General features: G+C 35.8%; 1 protein-coding gene across 5 annotated transcripts in view; it reads right to left on the minus strand.

Annotated features, from left to right (window-relative positions):
• LOC139937820 (prospero homeobox protein 1-like) overlaps positions 1-17,891 on the minus strand; it is a 59,124-nt gene that overhangs the window by 33,070 nt on the left and 8,163 nt on the right. The window contains exon 2 of one of the 5 annotated variants that reach the window (XM_071933155.1): positions 4,432-4,691. The exons of 2 other annotated variants lie outside the window; for them this stretch is intronic. The gene's annotated coding sequence lies outside the window, so the exon portion shown is untranslated. Of the gene's footprint in view, positions 1-1,365; positions 1,475-4,431; positions 4,692-7,119; positions 7,141-17,891 lie in introns of those variants that run through there. 2 more of the 5 variants (XM_071933196.1, XM_071933190.1) reach the window with 2 other exon arrangements.

Genomic DNA, 17,891 nt, shown 5'->3' on the forward strand with positions numbered 1-17,891 from the left:
ACACAGTTCCCCCTCCTCCTTATCCCTAACTCCTTAATGGCCCTGGGAGATTGCAAATCAAAGTCTTCAGTGTGCGGATGATGGTCAGTGGAGGATGTGATATAAAAAAAAACTGGAATGGGAATTGGCAAGATGCAAAAGTAAATACACAGCGACACGGATGATTTATCACAATTGCCAGTCAAGTAGAATCAAACTTTCCACTTAAGAAATCTGAAGATCAATTTCAAGTCATCAATCGTATCTCACAAAGTATTTAAACCGGCGTGAGAAAGACTTTTTCCAGTTTTCTTGCAAATTGTTGCAAAGTGTCGATTTGAGAAAAGACCATCATCTTTTCATCATGGATAGAGATAGACAGTCCAATTACACTTACGGTTGTAGTGTTACTTTTTAAATATTTTGTACTGTGCTCCACTCCGCTAAGCTGAGCCCAATTTAATTCTAGTGCTGCTTATGCAGGAAACATTCTGAATGATTTTCTGCTGAGCAAAAAATAAAAAGGATCCTCTGTGCAAGGAATTCTAACCTTTATTAAGCCACAGTGGTTCATATAAAAATGCTTCATGGTATAATTTTGTGTCCATGAAGATAAAAAACTAACATACATAATTATATTTTACTTTTCCAAAAATTTATGTTATGTGTCTGGATCTCTTTAATAAAACTAACAACAATTACTTGAGTAAAATGTATTCTATTTCTGATGACACCTTTATACCAAAAACTTTTGCAAAAATGCTTCAATGTACACTGGAGTCAACATTATGGCAAATACTGAAATGTATACAACAGTGACGTCTGAGACTCGCAGGGCACTCATATACAGAAACGTCAAAGAACCTGTTCACCAAAACATAGAAGGAGAAATAGGGGAAGACAAAAGCTCAGCTATAGTTGCCAGGGACATCAGGGTGCTTCCAACTTATCTCCCCCAACTTAATGATGGATAGACAAGAATGGGCAAATCTTAAGATGAATCCGACCTCGGCTGACTAGAGAGAGAGAGAGGCCTTGTATACCTTACAAATGTGTTGTATTATGGACTCAAAAAATCATTCTTAACAAGCTCCACCAAATTTGAGATTTCGGCGCCAGGAGTGTCATTTATGACAGACATGGTTTATTATAATATGTACATATTTTATCATACTGTCAGAAAGTCTGAAATAATGATTAAAGGAGTATCAAAACAATCTAAAGTTACTCACTCTACTCTAGTATCAGCATGGAGGAAAAACATTAGATTTCTTCCTCAATGGTTTCAGTAAGACCATTGCTCTATGCATGGACAAGACAAAGTGATAAATCCATACCATACACAATTAGAAACCCTGTAAAAACTTATGAAATAGTTGCACTTACCAATTAGAACATACACTTGATATCAGAACAACTCAAACATGAACTCAGTGAGAGACCCAGATGAGAACTGAAAAACACCAGACACGTGCGTCCAATAAGACTTGACTGAAGAAGAACCATAACACCACTAAGGAAGGTGTCTACAACCCCCAAGGCTAACATCTGCAAAAAGTTGATGTCACAAAAAAAAAACACCACCAGACATCCACCAAAAAGGAAGGCAAGTCTGCAGGAAAAAGATAAGCTGCAACACTAGACTTCTCTCTCTCCCCAAACCCAAGGTGTGTACTTGTGAGGAGGAAATGAGCACCAACCAGGAAAAGGATTGTCTTTCTTTTAGAAACACTGGAAGTCTCCAAGACTTGTTGGAGCAGGAAACTGGAGTAGTTCACAGTTGTCACCATGAGATATGGGATGACCAGATAAGGCAACAAATGACACTCAGGAGAGATCTTAAACCAACTTGACTTATATGGTTCTAAGAAACTTGGACCACTTGCCAAGAACAAAATATGACTCAAGTTCCTTGTACTGTGTGCTGCAGGTTATGGTGGTTGAGAAATAACTTAACATGAGATTACATTCCCGCGTGTGTGTGTGTATTGGAGGATAATGTTATTTCATGACAATAACAAGGACAAAAAAAAGTTCAACCTTTTCTCCTTCATGTTGCATATATATATAAAAAATATATATAAAAAAAAACATTTAGTGGCCAGCAAAACAAATCAGTGACCAACCATTCAGAATGCTAAATTTGGAGTGTCCGCAAGTGTTTTTTTTTAAACACTCTTTCAAAATCTAAGATTTTTTTATGAACTAATATAACTATGGTTTTACTACAATTTTTCTTCAAGAAACATTTTAATCTTAAGAAATACATGTGGCATTTTCCAATATTCACTGTGTATTTTTTAGTATCACATGAGTGTAAATGATGGAATCTTCTTTTAGTCAAACAATCCAATATTTAACCAATCCATTTCAACTAAACACTAAGATCGATAGACAGATTTATATTAATCTTGTATACCATTAATTTCCTGTGCAAACAGGGAAGAAGAAAAAAAAACCATTGCAAAATCCATTAAACCACACGTGTATTAGCCATTAACTCCGCACAGGATAAATTTCTTAGAAGCTCACGGGAGTCTCCTTGTGTGTAGTTACCAGGATATCCTGGATTTTCTCAGTAAAAACTTCTGCGCCAGGACGGGACAGCCTGGCATACACACACCTGAGGGTTGACTGAACAATAAAATACTGAAATATTTCCTCCTAGAGAATTTGAACTTCTCTGAAATTTAAATTGAGATATTTATGTAACATAGGGAATATAAAATAACACTTATTGGTATAAATAGCTTTGAATAAACGCAGACATTTCTGGAAAATGAACATGTATCATAAACCTTAGAAACTTATTACTACAAGAATCACGCTCAGTAGAAAAGTCATGTTCAGAATGGTCTTATACACTTGTGTCAAATACTGTTAAACAATATACTTAAAGAAAAAAATAGCCAAAATTAATAAAAAAACACTTAGCAATTAATTGCAATGATCACACAAACTGTAGACACACAATACAAAATTAAATCAATCAACACTATTACAAGAAAAGAAACATATTTTCAAGAAATCATCATCCAGTACTATTCTAAACTCTCCCCTCTTATACTTAGATCTTAAGTATACCAAAATAAACATTTATAAAAAGCACGGTATCAACTTTAACTCAATTTTCTTATGCCAGATAAACCGTATTTTGTGGCTCAAGAGTGTGTGTGCCGAAGTATTAACCAAACCAATGGCCCAAGGATGGTAACAAAAGAATAACCCTCAAGCAACATTGGTCACATCACAAAGAGCTGAATAACAGGATTACTGGTGATACATGTATCCACTCCTCTAAACCATTGACCAGATTATCTTCGGCTTCCCCCACCTTTTTTTCTTTTTCTGAAGAGCCTTGATTGTGCTTTTTGTGACCTGGAATTTGAACAAGAATGTCCAGTGGTTGTTGATTAACTGTAGGAGCACCTGTTTTAATGACCTGATTAATTTGCAATTAGACCTATTATGAGCTTATTGATCTCATACTGTATTGGTACAATACAACCATGTAGAACGTGAAGGTACATGAGCACCACATCACAATGATTATGGCCAGAAACCCTTTTTTTTTTAATTGGCTGCTGCTCTCTGCAACTGTCTACCAACATTTAAAACTCTTCTTCAGTTGTATCTTTTAAGAGTAAGGCCACATAAAATGAAAAATACACCAGTTGATTGTCCTGGGGTTTTTAAGCAAACAAAAATGAGCTGTTTATTTTTTATGCCAAAATAGAAGCCAGACTAGAAGGTCTCAAATAATTGTCAATTAAATCAATCGTTGAAAGATATTTATTACCAAGATGAACCAAAAATACACACAGAATTTAGTAATTTTTTTAAAGGATGCAGCTTCAAAATGGAAAGCAATTGGTGTTTTTTGTTAATTTGCTTAACTCTTTAGACTGTTTCAATGCTTAGTTTTTTGTTTTTATATTGTTCTTTTGTAGAAGATGTCATGGGCTTTGGTCATTATTGGGAAAAGTGCAAACATTAAAAGCCTTACTATGTATGATTTAACTCTAGGTCCAGCAGTTTACAGACTTGGGCTACCAATGAGGAAGTTGCACCCATAATGTAAATACAAATGTAGTCGTTCTATGAAAACATTGTTAAGAAACTGGCAGTTTAGAAGCCATTCTACTTGAGCATTTAGTCTGAGTACATAGTAAAACTACGGACATGTAGATGTGAACTTGATGGAAATGAGAAACACTTACGGGATCTGATTCTCTACCAGCCCATTTCGTCCTGTAAACTAAACTCACATTGATTTTTTTGCAAATTCCAAAATTGTACCTTTCTGTGATCAAAGATAGGCGCATCCAAATTCCACCGTATACACAATATTACACATGAAAGCCATAAATGATTGAAGAATGACTGTCAAATTTTCCTTCCAAAAATTTACTGAACCACAACTATATGACCAACAAAACAACAAAATCTCACCTTATCCAAAACCACTTATCAATTTTTAGAATATTTCTTGAGGTTGACGCAGCCACCAAAATAAATAACGACCGTGTTGCCTTTGCAAACTTGCTGAACAAAGGACGGCAGTAAGATCTTTTGTGGATCCCTCAGAACTCTTCAACACCTGTACGAGTCAACAGGGCAAGACCAATTATTCTTTCTATTCTGCAAACTTGTCTCGAGCGCTGGAAATACTTCTGTCCGGGATATCACAGGAAGAATACAGTACCTTTGACCTGCATGCAATAAGAAATGCACAGGTAAAGGGTGCTTGATCACTACCTGACGACCAAAAGTTTAACAATGTTCCGGTGACGTCGTTTGCACTTGTAGATGGTAGTCTTTTGTTGGTGAGAGGTCTGTAAAGATTGACCCCGTGCTGACTTTATACAACCCAAGGTGATCCAAGTTATTATCAGCATATCTTTTTAAGTCTCTTGCTCAGATCTTGAACCTTGGACAGTTGGCTGGCGGGTACTTAGGGACTTTGCTAAGCACACAACTTTTAACCTTCTTTGACTGTTTAAACCATAGAGCAAGGACAACAATGCATCGCTTATCAAGATAAGTCAGCAAGACATAGGACTAATCTTTAATATTTTATAAAACTAAATGCGACTTGAAGTAATGCTATAATACATGCACACATCCACCTTTACACCTTTATTACACTGTAAAGTATTTGTGTCTATAACTGAATAAATTACACTGCAATATGTTTTCACTATAATAGGCCTATACTCATATCAAATCTTGTGTTACAAACATAACTTATCAACAGATAACACAAAAATACCCAAAGTTTGATGATCTTGTCGTTCATGACGGTTTTTCAAACAGCAACTGAAAACAGTAGGCCTACAGTGTGTTAAATTCCCCCAAAATAACAATGATAAAACATTACTTCATTAATTCTGTCTTCTATATTCTTAATTAATTCTGTGTTCTGTAATTTTTTTTCAATAACTCTCATTCTTCTTTAGATATAGAAGCCATGTACTTTATGTTTTACCGGTAGTAAAAAGCGTTTTTGAGTTTTCTTGTCATGTTTATTATGTTTATTAGAGATACAGGATATTATTTTCGCTATTCTCAAGTTCTGCTGAGAAAAAGAAGAAGTCAACAGGCGTGATACTCAGGGGTGGGGGTGGTGGCAGGGATTGGAAATTTTCAGCAGAATTCGGGGGGAAGGCACAGACTATTCAATGCTTATTAAAAATACCAAAATATGACTATTATTGATGTATGATGTACATTGCACATGAACCTAAGTAGCACATGGACCTGTTCTACCTTTTCAACAAGTCTTCTAGAACCACTGTTCCAGACTACATCATGCCCATGAACAGGAGCAACACAAACACCACTGCTGGCGCTAACTTACAGTCATGCTTAATTAAGCACGTACACATTCAATTTGCATTCTGACCAATTATGTAAATTACCTAGTTGTAACTACTTTGAAATGTGCACATATTATAAAATATAACATGTCCAAAATATTACTTTGTAAATAATTTCTGCAAATTTTTGAAAACAATTAGTAAACATAAGCACTTTTTAAAACAATTTCTTTCATGTGTTGCTGTTGTTTTTGTTATTTTTTTATTATTTTTATTTTATTTTTTATATTTTTTATTTTTTAAGGGGGGAGGAAGATATTGTCTTCAATATTTAGGGCTAGTTCTCAGGAACCAGTTATAGCGCATGCCTGCCTGTTGTCATCATCATACAAGTGATTTTTATTTGTTTAAAATTATTTCATTTCTTTTACTGAACTGAAATGTATGTTTAAGAAATATTTTGAATGGGTCATTAGCTGGTAAGCCACGTCTTGTTTCCAGATAATGTGAACAAATAACAAGTTAAATTAGTCTATTCTTATAGCTTTACAAAAAAAAGTACAAATGAAATACATGGGGCAGGCTTCTGGCTTCTTTTAATTATCTCAGTACATCATGGTCCTACAAACATTTCCCAACTGGTTCTGTGACTGCCTATCTCACAATTTACATGCAATTAAAAAGCAGAGACACTACCAGCAAAATAATTAATGGAAAAAAAATGGATGAATTATGCAGAAAACGTATGCGGTGCATGGTAAGACTATTTTTTAAATACCAGTATCTTAGAGAATTGCAGGGAACGGCTACATGTAGTTATAACATACATCCGATGATCCATTCAGGTTGGGCCAGCAAGCAAATTGGCAGTAAAACAAAATTGTACCAGTAAATTTTGCATCATCATTAATAAGGATACTTGAGTTCTTATTTTTCTCAATGCATCACTGAAGATATTTTAAACGTTTAAAAGAAATGTTTTTTATATATATCTTGGTGATTTTTTAGCATTATCTTAGAGAAATGAGAGAATAACAAGTTAAAATACAGACATCTGATGATTTGTTCAGGTAGGACCAGCAACAAATTTGCGGTACACAATTAATTTTTTTTTTCATCATCATTAATAAGGATACACAGTCAAACTTTATTCACAGTCAAACTTACATGTTTAATATTTTGTTATGTCTTTATCAAATGGGCATGGCATTTGTAGTCGCAGCAATTTCTCTGCCTGGTGGAGATCACAGTACAGGAATCAATACTCAGAGCTCTATACAAATTACCTGATACAATAAAAAGAATTGTTCATGCTACTCACTCATTGTGTTTCAGATTACCACCATGGACTGAAGTCATTTGAAAAGTGCTACTGTTCTCCGTTCACAATGCTCAACTATCGCTTCAGCATTCAGCGGCCACGTCGCGCAAAAAATTGACTAATAATGAAATAAAAAGAAACCCCCATCACAGAAAGAAAAAAAAATCCCCACGTTTCTATCACCACCCGGACCTGCTTGATCAGGAGTGCGGCAAAACGAACGTAAACCTTGCATTAGAATATTGACTGGAAATGACATATGGTTGGTTTCACATGGTACGTCATGTCTTAAGGTTGAGACATTTAATTTGCACGGTCAATACTAAATCTCTCTTGGATAAAAGCATGGTGAAAAGACTTTACAGAACAGATGTTTCCCTCCCCATGTATATAACTAGCTCATCTGCATATTATGCTAACCGAGTTGTGGTACTTGTAACAGTACGGATGATGATACAGAGACTTGTGGCTACAAATGGAGGGTGGGGCTCTTTGGCCGCGTTAATCATTATTCTTACCGTGAGTCTCTCGCAGTTCGTGAAATAATCTACCCCAAAAGACCAATTAAGAAAGCATTATTATATCATGCATGGACGGGTTTTAGTGTTTAAAACAGCTCGTGTTGCAGACACAACCTGTATGTAAACTCTATCTATATGAGTTGAGGTGGTTCTGAAAAGAGCTGGTGGTTTGACAATGCCATATTTCAACCAGTTTGCTCTGATCATCTTCATGACCGTCTTTGAATTCTCCTGAAGACTATCAGAGCATAGTGATTGTAACATCAAGTTGTTAAACCGCAATTCTTTTTTAAATTTTTTTAGAACCAACACAACTCAAAGGTAGTGGTGTACTTGGTGTCTTCGCAAACCTCACTATAGTTAGTATTTCCACCATGGAAAGTTTCAAGTCCTACTTATTATAATACCGATTTCAGCCCTCCAAGAACAACTGACATACTGACACCAGAGTATCTCAACAATCATTAACAAACAACACAACAGTCCATTTATCATCACTTAAAATTCCACAATCTCAATTATATCCAGTCATTCTTTTCCCTCCATCAATACCTCCGGAAACATGAATGTAATAATTAACAAATTGCTAATTTTAAAAAGCACAGTTTGTTACCTCTTCATATATTTTTTTCTTCATCCCAGAGACACTGAAGTTTCAGCTCCTTGGCTGAACACAAATGGAATGTTTTGTAGCAATGTGCTCTCACAACTCCTCTACTTAGTGTCTACGATACAATTTAAAGTAAGCAAGTACCTTCACTCTCCATCAACGACTGCTTCTGCAACAGCCACCAAAGTACAATTAAATCAAAAACCCGAATAAGTCAGCAGCCACCTGATTGAATTACCTTTTTTTTTAATGGCCAAATCAAAGCCTCCTCCACCAGTGTGTGCCAGAGTTTGTGTGCACAGGACATCACCTTAAGATCAAATACCTCCTAATGGCCAATAAAAATTCCAAGGGATCTCTGACTGGGATGCGGGAGTCTGAAGAATTGTCTTTTAATTCAGTGAGTTAGTCTTGAGGTGATGTTACTGTGGGGAGGCTGGAATGTCACACCTGTCTTGTTATCTGGGTGTCGAGCTGCAAGTAAGTCTTCGATAAGACTGAGGGTTATAAATGAGGATAGTGCAGTTCGAGGTCCGTGTGAACAATCAGAAATACCCGTCATCTTGAGCCTCGCAAAAGAGGAAGTTGTGTTGGTTTTAATCTGTGATTTACTAAAAAGCATCAATTTGTAAAGTAGGATGAACTGTATTTTGTAAGAGAGACAAAACCTTTCTAACAAATTTGATATGTGTGTGTGTGCTGAATATTTCTTTGTTTCAAGCGGTAAAAGGTGCTTGACATGCTTGCATTTTGTGACAATTTATTTGTTATTGAGAATTAAATGGAATCAAGGAAGGAAGACAAATGACTCAAGACAGTACAGTAACTAAGACTGCTCTTAAAAAGGTTGGGTAATAAAGTGTCCTAAATATATACATTTTCAAACAACTGCTGCTCTAAAAAAAGGTTAAGTGGCCTAAACATACATTTTCTTTTCTTCCGAATGATATTGTGAAATGATATTTGACCACTGATGCTGACAGCAGAGATATTGACTTGAAAGGTCAAACGAAGTTTGCATAATTTTCACCATGATTTCTATTTAGTCATTTGACTGCATCAACACATTTGGTTATACTGGAAACTATGCTTGCAGCTTATTTATATTGCCTAAAATTCATTAAAGGCAAATTAGAAGGCTGAAGGAAAAGGAGTATGTGCCTACAGCCTTTATAACCTTTCAAATTTTACTTTTTCTTGAAAACCATGGACTTTTCCCAGCTTACTTTTATGATATAAAATAGTAAAAAAAAAAAAAAATCTTTTTTTTGAACTGCACAAAATTTTCTCTGAAAAAGCTTTTGTTAGTGAAGCACCATGTGCTATTTCCATATGTATAAACACTATTGACGTTTCTACTTTTAATACGCATTGTTTACAATGTGTACCGTTATAATAAGAATGTGTGGCGTTTTGAAGGAAACATCAAGTTCATTTAATGACTTACAACTCCCTACTGCAAAGGAGCCGAATATAACAACAGATGCATCTCAGAGCAACACCCCAAGACACACCCTCAAACTCAGGCCTGATACTTCACGGAGGCAACGAAGGTGATTGCCTCCGTGTCCCCTGGTCATTGCCTTGGTGCCCTTGTAAATGCTCCAGTAGAAATTTACAATTTACTCATAGGGTGCCCTTTACCAAGGAGAAAATGCCTTGGTGCCCTTGACCTTTCAAAAACGAAGCATACAGGCCTGCCGGGAAACTATACACAAAGTGATCAATAAAACATACATATACTCCAGTACTGCAGTAACCTATTGGCTGGAAATAATGCATATATCAGTGTGATTATAAGTGTGACCTTCAAGACCGTTTCTGCATCTTTAACAAATTACCAAATAACAACAGAAAATGAGACTGCAATAACTTGTTTACCGATGAGAGCAATATTGTACACACACACACACACACACATAAAACTGCATAAATTACCCTCAAAACTGACCAGTGGATTTTAATCTTAAGTTGGTGTGGGGAAAGTCATTTTATAGGTCTGAAGAATATTAGAAAAATATTATGTGGTTTAATTATTTCATATCGAAAGATGAAAGGCCATTAAAAAAAACACTATGTAAAGCCCAAATTAATGGGTTGTTTTTTTTTTTTGGGGGGGGGGAACCACAAGACTAAGGACTTGTAGCTCAACTCTTTTGCTGGACCAGAGCATTTGTTACCAGACTGGAATCAAAATGAGAAGACATTATCTGCACAGTTTCACATTTGAGCTGTTTTAAGAACAAGCACTAAGAGAAGATTTATCTCATTTTGTATGGGTAATACAAGCATCCAGAATCGTAAGATATTGTATTTATCAATTTACATTAAAAATGCAGTGTTGATTTCGAGACCTGCTCTGACCGCAATATTGTAGCTTAAAATAATTTGTCACAGTTTTCAAAAGGAGTGCTAAAAGAGTGCTAAAGTTGAAATGGAAAGCTCTGCAGGAATTATTAAACCTTCATTGTCCAGTAAATCGACCAATGTTGGGAACGATCAAGGTGATGTACACCGGTGTACATCACCTTTCATGTAACCCGGCCTGTCGAGCCATGTAACATGCGTATTAGTTGCACGGCACATGATTGGTTCTCAAACTTCACAATTTGTACAGAGGTATAACAATTAAAATTGAACTCATGTGATTCTTTGAGAGTTAAACCTTTATATGCAAATTTTATAACAAAAGCTACCGAAACAATTGAATTAATTGACACAATAATTAGTCAAACATAACACGTTAATAGCCTCTATGTTAAACACAAATTTCAAAAGCACGATGACCTCCAAATCATTAGAGTGTGATTTTACATTAGTTAAGGGCAACAGGCATGTCACATAACCTTGCTCTATAGCTGACATGACAGTCTCTTTATGGAAACGGAAAGAACGATTATTGAAATGAATGCTCACAGAAAAAATTATGAAAGAAAGTAAAAGAGTAAGGATAATTATGATTAAGCAGTAATTTAAGATGGATTCAAATCCTGCTTTAGAAGGCACTGGACACTATTGGTAATTTACTCAAAATAGTTTTTAGCACCAAAAAACTTACATGGTAACAAGCAATTGAGAGCTGTTGATAGAATAAAACATTGTGAGAAACGGCTCCCTTTGAAGTAATGCAAACTTCAAGAATTTTCCACTAAAATATTTGAATTTTGTGTCAGGGGTGTTTTTTCTTCCATTATTATCTCGCAACATCGACAACCAATTGAGTTCAAATTTTCACAGGTTGGTTATTTTGTGTATACGTTGAGATATACCAAGAGAGAAGACTGGTCTTTGACAATTACCAAGAGTGTCCAGTGTCTTTAAAACCCTATTTTAAGAGAAGGAAGTGACAACATTAAAAAGTGTTTAAAAAAAAGTTGTTAAATATGTGATATCAGGGCCAAACAGTCTAGTAAAACTGTTTATGACTATCCACACTGCCTAGGGTGTTTATAAATGAACAAAGAATTAGACAATTAGCCTCCCCCACTATACAACCTCACACGTTGGCAAGGAGTTGTCAAATTATTCATTTATTGTTGAAGGTGGTACTAGTCCTAAGGGTTCTCCAATTACAGAACATTAACTGAGTATTCTCTGAGTTATGAGGAGGAGGTGGGTTTTTCAGAAGAAAAAATATTAGAACAGAAGAGACAGGACACTATTGGCAATATTAGCATAAAAACCTTCTAGGTAATGAGCAACGGAGAGCTGCTGATGGTATAAAACATTGTGAGAAATGCCTCCCTCTGAATAAAGTAACGTAGTTTGGAGAAAGAGGTAATTTTTTACTCAAAAAATAATAAAAGACTTCAAGCCTGAATAAAGCCTTTTATTAGGCATCTGAACAATTTGTGCAACAAGGGTGTTTTTCTCTTGTTATTTTCTTGCAACTTTGATGACCAATTGAGCCCAAATTTTAAAAGATCTTTATTCAACCATATGATGGGATACACATACTGGGCTACAATAGCTGCAATGTCATTATTGTCTTCACTAGACCATGGAGGTTTGACCAGACTATCTTGTCTCGAAGGATTGATGACTGTGGATCTTGATAGATCCAATAATGAACAAATTAGGAAGTCTATGAAAGGTACACTGTATAGTGTAAGTAAAGCTCTGAATGACAGCTACATATGACCATGATGACATAATCTACAGTATCGTTCCTGGAGTATAAGGCCGTGTCCGAAACGACGACTTCGGCTACAGCTACGTCTAGATCAGCGCGTCTACCAGTGTTGAAGAATAGGCAGTCGCGGGCGATCTAGCCGTAGCTGTAGCCGAAGTCGTCGTTTCGGACACGGCCTTAGTATCAACAGAAATACTAAGATTGATAGAGACTTATCTTTATCAGGTGACAAGCTTAAAGAACAAACATCTTAGCCTTGGCCTGAGGGTCCAGAAACTATCAACTCACGTACACAAATTTCATAGAGCTGCTTAGTAAGTACAAAATCAACTAAGCACAGCAAATATTTGCTAAGCAGAAAGAGATTACCAGCCATAAAACCATGTTTGTTTCTTCTCCTTAACTTTAAAAAAAAAAAATAAATTATATTCAAGTTCACCCCAAACAAGGCAAAAAGCTGCTCTACGGTATGGGGCCACAAGAAGAAAACATTTAAGATGAAAATGACTCAGGGGAGCCATTGATAAAAAAATTGATGTAAAAATTGATATTCCTCTTAAAACGGTCTAGATTTTAGGATGAAGAAAAACATGCACAAGGCAAGGAGTTCCAAAGAGAGATACAGTACGTGGAATAAAGCTGTTGGAATGGCTCTTTGTTCAACAAGGACCCACCTTAACGAGTTCAAGGACTATAAAGAATCAAAACTAATGGGTTACTTATCACAACCACTATTCTTAAAAGACATCCAATGACAACAAAAGAAATTCAATTGGTGATAACGAGACTGCCACACGATAGGGAGAACCCCTCAGTAGGTTGTGTTTGTTTTTCCTCAATGTTGTACAGTTAATGTGAAAAGGAAACAGCAAATTTCTTTAGATACAAATTAGAGAAAAAAAACTGCAGTTACAGTATTTCTTGTATGTTCTTGTGTTTTTCATGTATATTTTATTTTGTTTTATTTCATTTTGATTAAATCAAATGGAAAAACAAAACCAATATACGTAAATTTTTCAATTTGAAATCAAAATCAATTGAATGTATGTCTAAAGGTCTACTACTGTAACATCGCAGGTACAGCACATGAGTTTAATGCCAAAGCTGCATTCCTGAATTTGAGTCACCCTGGATTCTGCTCTCAAATAGTAGAGACCAAAAACCAAACCCCCAAAACAAACAATGAAAATATCTGAAAGCTGGATACAAAATTTGTTGCCATGAATAAAACAAGGTATAGTTCAAGTAATAGTAAAAAGATGTCCAGAGGTGATTGGCCATGTCAAATGACAATGATGATGAAAAGAAGTCTGAAACAACCCACTTTAGTTTCCATTTTTAGTCTTAATAGAAAAACGCCACAATGGATGTGTGGTATCTTAGGCCAACACAAGAATTAGGCTACCGAATGTCTATTGTTTAATCATAGGGCCTATACACACTGCTCTTTCGGTTTCATATATTGCTATCAATTAATAAAATGATTAAGCACACTTCCCGTTTATTCGTCTTAGAAACCACTCCACTGCATTGCCAGGTGGTACTTAGTAGCTGAGAATATTTTTAATTGAGCAAGTATTGATATTTTAATGGATTTAATTATCTAAGATATTATAAGTGACAGCTTGATTATACGACCAGAAGCTTTCGACGTACACATTATATAGATCCAGTGTACACTTTACATGGTTTCAAAATGAAAAACTTTGTGCAGCAGACTCAAGAAAATCCTTTACTGCAGTGTCTTGCATTTTGCGGTTGGAGGATTGAAGGCGTATTAATTTAGCATTGAAAGCATTCAATTGAACGTGACCTTCTCTCTGTGTTAAATTCCGTTTTAGTTACAGGTTATCTTTTTTTAATAAGAGAACTGTCATTATCTTACGAGGAGGCCTTGGTCCAGACAGTGTCATAATATCTCATTAAAATGGTTCTTTGCAAGCTCCATTTCTCAATCTCTTTAGGACTGTCAACAGATCTAATTAAAAAAAGAAAAAGGGGCAATTGAAAACCAAAATGTCTGTGTCGCCAAACAATTGCTTTCAAGTATAAAGCATCTGCTGTGCGTATTTTTTCCAAACCCATGAAAGGAGTTTCGGTGAAATGGCCTCAGCCCCGCAAGAGGTAAGTTGAAATAAGACAACTAATCACCCGAAATGTAAATTCCGACAGCACCAAGGCGGAAACAAATTAACACCAGTGAATCAACAGAGACTACTACTGAGTCTGATAAATGTCTCGTTATAACAAGATGAACAGCTCAAGTGTATTGAATACCATATTGCCGGGGCCCTCAGCACTGAAGGATCTATTCAGGCAGGGGGAAGGAGAGAACAGATCGTGACGGCCGTCCGCTTTAGGTTTTCATAAACGCTGAGCAAACAAAGAATAAGAATCAAATAACCATTCCTTGCTACAGAACAGGAACCGATGAGAGGAAGGACAACAATTTAAGTACGAGATAGAGAACAATCCCACCAGGCTAACGTATTAAGATATTGATACTTTGACCTGCACTTAGCTGATAAAGCAAGGATAAAGGATACGTATGCAGTACCAAAGGGCGGGTGTGAACAGAAAACAAAAGACTGTACCAGAAGATCAAAACTTGGATAATAATTCAGGAACCAATTCATTCTTGAAAATTGCACAAGAATTAACTCCTGACAATGTCAACTGTCACTCACATTCGGTTCAATAAACTTCCCAAAAAGTGATGCTGAATTTTTTATTTTGAAGTACTTCAGAACAGCTACGTTCAGAAGCAAAAGAGAACCCTTTCGAGTGTGGGTGCCACGACCCGAAAGGGGAAGTGTGAATAAAATCTTTGGTCTGAAACCATGGCGAAGCAATGAGGATCAATAAATTAACCACTATAACTGTCAGCTGTATAGCACTACATAAGTTTCAAAACTAAGAGAAAGACAAATTCCTTGTGCTTTTTATAAAACCTTTGAGCTACGTATGCTAATTAAAAAAACACATGTCACTACTTACTGCAGTATTGAGCCTAATTGAAAAACGTTTAGGTAAAATACATTATCTATTTTGACAGATGACTTTAATTGCAAGCTCATACCAAACAATGCTAAGCCACTCTTTTTAACAGACTTCAAATGTTTAAGATAAACTCAGAGTAGCTGAAGGTAGGAATTGATTTTCCAGTCTATAGATTTTAGGCCGATAGGAAACATGCACCAGGCAAGGAGTTCCAAAGAGATGCAGTACAAGGAATAAAGCTGTTGGAATATATCTCACCCATTACACTAGTTAAGATAAAACCTTGCTAATGGCGATCCAAATTGTTAATTATTTACAACAAACCAGCACAAGTACAAATAATATGAAGCATGACAGACTCAAATACTTATCTTTTTTTTTGCTTGAACTAGGAACATTTAAGTCTCTGCTTTTTGTTTGCTTTAAATGGGGAATCAGGTTGGCGCAGTGGTTCCTTTCCCTGACATCCACCTATGTGGATCCTGGTTCCAATCCCACCACAGGCTTTGCATGTAGATTGGGTTTTCAGTCCCTACCTGGTTGCATGTGTTTCCCTCCCAAATCTATAACTGAAAAATTCTTCTTACTTTCTATTTATCCTGTTACCGACGCTAATTATGCTGTTGGAGCCTTACTCACAGTACATCATCTTGACCTGCCGGCCAATATTAAATGTTCACATTAATGTCTGTGGCTTTCACATGTCAACCTTTAAAAAAAAATAAAGCTGGTGCCAGCATTTGTAAGCTGAACGCATCCCAAGATGAGGAAATATATAGCTAAGAATGGCCCAAGGACAACATAAATTAGAAATGAAGTGTGTTAAAAAAAATACATCAACAGTTTGTACACAAGTGCAGGTACATTTGTAGTATTCTGTACATTCACAGCGACACTCTGCAGTGCACTTTGCTAAAACAATGGTTTTGTCATAAATTTTTATTTTTGTAGATGAAACTTACTTTTTTTGTTGAATGCAAGGCAGATGTTTTTGTTTAAACAGCAGAAACAAATATGTCTTTTGAGGGATTCATATACTTATTATCATATGGGGTAAAACAAAATGGCTTCTTCAAATATAACTTCAGCTCCAGTTTCAATCGAACTGGAACAAAAGAGTTGTACAAACACAGCAACAGTATGATAACTATGATACATGCTGCTCGTCCAGTACTATTTAAATTTCTTTAAGCAACGTCAACAGTTCTAGTCAAGACAGTTATTCATTTATTAATTGTTGGCTTTACGCTAACAGTCACGGTAAGTTAAACACAAACACCTTGCTGCGCCGCATGTGTGTACATTGTATCTCTTAAGCATTATGGGAAAATGATGACCTGTGGCAAATTAGCAAACAAGTGGTTTTGCAAGAAACATCATCAGGAAAAAAAACAAGGAACGATTGTAAGGTAATTTTTTTTTGCAAACAGCTGCAATGGCGTTATTTCAATATGCAACATCTGGAAGGCACCGTTCGATGTTTGTCTGTAGGCCTCAGGGTTTATCAAAGCACCTCTGCAGATGCTGCGTACTGCGCTGCCATCACCAACCCAGCCGTCTTCTGAACACACGAGATTCATGTGGGTTGAGCGTCATATTGATATTAAAATTAAGATGCATAATATTTGTATCATTTAAAAACACTCTCCTTGCTTCAGTACTCCTTGATTGAATAGTAAATCATATTTTCTTTTTTTAATTATCACAGTCATTCAGTGATGATGGTTATACAGCATCAGGGAGGGAACACGACTATTGTTTGTATTTTATGTATGCGGTAAAGCTTTGGCGTATAAAGTGAGCATTTTGATGAGAAAACAGCAAGGAATGTTTTGTTAAACATGCTTCGTCGGTGCTGTTAGGGATGGGTGTGGCTCCTAAAACAAAACATGATGTCATCTAAGTGTTCCTATGCTCTATTGTGTATTTTTCAGATGAAAACTTTGCAATCAAGGAAACAATGTGCCCAGCATTACCGGCACAAATACCAATTTTATTTTATTAGCCAGCCAGGGAAAACTGTGTTGTTCTTCAAATAAGTGAACATCAAATAAACAGTTAAAAAAAGTTGTTAATTATGGTAGTTAAAGTTACAACAGCCTCAACATTTGCATTTCAGAATACATCAAGAGTACCATAAAAAAGCTCAGCAAAATAAAAGTACACATTATTTTAAAATACACATTTTCAAAGACAGTGCAATTTTGATGCCATAAAATGCAAAACTTTCAAACAAAAAGGTATTGTAGAGTGTCAGTAAGTGTGTAAATATCATGCTATCATGAGTCAGTGAAGGGAATAGGAAAACCCCAACAAAACACCCATAGTTACCAGAAAATTAAAAGGAATGATATTTATAAAGCAATAAAAACAAAACAACTCCTTAAAGTTTTAAAGAAAATACATAAATTTCTGCACTGATAACACTCACCCGGAAAAAAATAAGGAAAGATGAGCCTAAACACTTGACACAAATTGTTGAACCCCAAAACAAAGGGAAATGAATGGA

Source organism: Asterias amurensis, chromosome 1 (assembly GCF_032118995.1).
Source record: "Asterias amurensis chromosome 1, ASM3211899v1".
NCBI lineage: Eukaryota > Metazoa > Echinodermata > Asteroidea > Forcipulatida > Asteriidae > Asterias > Asterias amurensis.